Genomic DNA, 3041 nt, shown 5'->3' with positions numbered 1-3041 from the left:
GATCCCGTGTCCGTGTACGGGTCAAAATTGTCGCAGGACTAGTTCTTCCCAATGCATTGTGGGAAGAGCTGCATGTCACTTCAAATCAAGCGTGTATTGCTGGAATGGCACCCTTCAGAGATGGCATTTTCTCCGGTATGGCAACAGTTGCTCCGCAGACTGGATTCTGACGGCCGCAGATGGCGCCCTTCACCGACTCAGCTTGAAACAAACCTGAATTTGAATCCTGGAGGTTACAACTGCTACATGCAACAGACTAGCAACGAGGAAGATTTGCTATGCTGTTCTCGGGAAGTCACAGAACCTCTCCGCTAATGGCTCACGTTTATAACAGGGATATGCAACTTTCTCTCAGGGTTGTAAGAATTTCCGACAGTCTCAGTAAATCACCCCACAGTTCTTAGCACATAGTTGGTCCACAAGCAATGTTATTAAAACAATCAAAAAGAGACCCAGATGGGAGCAAGATATCCTTAACCAAATAACCAGTTTGCAGGCTCTATCCCGCCATTCACCTCAGGTCTGACAGCCAGGGCACACAGTCAAAAGATGGAAGAATGCCGTGACTGCCTGTAGTCATATTCATTCCCTCTCCCACAGACAGAACACGCGCTATGGAACAGATACTGTCCTAGCATGGGGAATTCACAGGAGTCCTCTGGACTTTACCTGTTCTATCTAACACGTTTGAGGGGCTACAATCTTCAGATTACTTCACTAAACCCTCCCAGAGGATAAAGAGCTTAGAATCTTAACTCATCCCATTTTAACTTTTGCCAATCCTGGGGACAATTTGTGCATATATTAAAAGACTTAATTCCTAATGTACTCTTGCAAAAGAGATAATGTTGTTCCTATATATAGCCATAGGGAGAAGGATCAAGTCTAGGAAGGGTTGTTTGTTTGTTTGTTTGTTTGTTTAGCATTCAGCTATTCAGTGGCATTGACAGACCTAGAATCTGCATGCACTCAGAGATTCTTAGTTCTGCTCTCAGATACTGAGGTTTTGCTTCCCCTAACCTCCATTTGGCAAAAGAAATTTGAATCGCCACCTTAGCTGGCTAAGTCCTCTGTGAAAGTTGTGCAGCCAAACACCTGGGAGTGAAATCATGTTGTGACAACAAACACAGTGGGATGAACGGGATGCTCCCCGCGCTGCCGCACAACACGGCTTCTCCGATCGTTGTGCTCTATAACTCCACATATGCAAAGAGACCCATGAGCACGTCTAATGTGGCATTTGATTACCCTGACCAAAGGAAAGACCAAATCAAGTGGTACCTGGCTGTCCAGGGCTAGATTGGATTGAGTCTCCTGGCAAGCTGAGCCATATCTAACTCCTTATTCCGACTTTCCTCTAAGCCCATATACTGAAGTTGAGCCAGTAAAAACTATCAGAAACCTATTTTTTTGTGGAAGCTTCTCCTGATGTCCTATTAAAATCTGCCTGCCTTTGTCTCTTGTTTGTCCATTAACCTACTATCTTCTGTACTCCGAAGTCCTATGGGGTCCCATGGCAGGGCAGCCTCAGCCTGAGTAAAGATAAGAAATGACAAGGTAATACAGGTGGAAGCGAATCATGGAGAACCCAAAATGTCAAAGAAAATGTTGGTTTTCCTCTGTAGCCCAGTGTGGTTGCTGAAGAACGTGAGACACAAACCTGAGTTTTAATCTCGGAGGTTGTGTAGGAAGGTTTGCTGTACGGTTCTCGGGAAGTCACAGGGCCTCTCCGCTAATGACTGTCTCACATTTTTCTCAGGGTTGTAAGAATTTCCGACAGACTCAGTAAATCACCCCACAGTTCTTACTTAGCACATATTTGGTTTACAAAATAAAATACAATCACATACTCATCTGAGTTATTAAAATAAAGAAGTATACTTAGAAATCTGTATTTGACAATGCGAAGTGTCAGGTAAACTGCCCTGCTTCTATTTCTAGCTCTGTGGTTCACCACTTAGATTTGCTTCAAACTCCCAAAAGAAGCTGAACTCTAGCTGCCCACATGGCTCATGAGACAGGGAAATCGTCTTTGCAGCATCACTACTTATAAAATCTTTTGGGAATTCTTCCAAGCTGTTACACTCATGTAAGATGACCCCTGTGCTCTTGTAAACCAGAACAAAAGTACTCTGAATTACGTAGTACTCCTTCCACAGAGGAGTAGGTTTGATCAAATATTTGCTGGACTAAGAAACTGAGATGTATTTTAGTTCTCCTTTCTGAAGCCAGGAGACCCAAGGTCTCCATAGTTAGCAAATCCACTATTCATTACGACTAGCTAACAACATCCTTTTCCTGAGTGGCACGTGAAATTCTGAGCTGTGTTTGATGTTATCTGTAAGGTATAAACTGTTCTGCAGGAGTTAAAGAATGAGTGGTAAGGAACAACCTCTAAGTATTTCCAAAATGACATCACAGTCATTTTCTACCAGTCTTGACTCTGACTCACCAGCTGAGCTTGTCAGGGACTTTGCATCCCGCCTGGCTGTCCCAAGCCAGTGTGAGGTCAATAAATCTAGGCAGCTCTTTGTAGACTAGGATGTCTTGAAGAAATAGTCACCATTTGTTTTTCCCTATGCTTGCCCCATGAGCCACTTGGCCCCTGGTGAGCCTTCTCAAGTTCTTTCTGACCCTCAGTCTCCCAACAGCCCTTTATGGCATATCACGATTACTTGTATCACATATGAATTTCCCCTTTCCTCTCAATTCCTCCCCAACTATTATTTGTAACCTACTGTATGTAGACCATCAACCGTACCAAGTCACATTTTGCATGTTCTCTGTTATAGTGCTTCTCAAAATTTTTTCTTTTACTTACACTCAAGAATGTGAGAACTAAGTATCCATTCACAATGTTAGCCATCCCCTAAGTTTTTATGAAATAATTCCAAAGAATGGAATTTCCTTAGGTTGTAAATTATGCTTAAAACTAAAACTATTTCATAAATTACTGATAAATTATTGAATAGAGTCTAATACCACAGAGATTTTACATCCATCCATTTAAAAATAAATAAAAAGTCATTTCTTCATCTGAT

This window comes from Rattus norvegicus, chromosome 2 (genome assembly GCF_036323735.1).
Source record: "Rattus norvegicus strain BN/NHsdMcwi chromosome 2, GRCr8, whole genome shotgun sequence".
NCBI lineage: Eukaryota > Metazoa > Chordata > Mammalia > Rodentia > Muridae > Rattus > Rattus norvegicus.
This window is presented reverse-complemented; position numbering follows the sequence as displayed.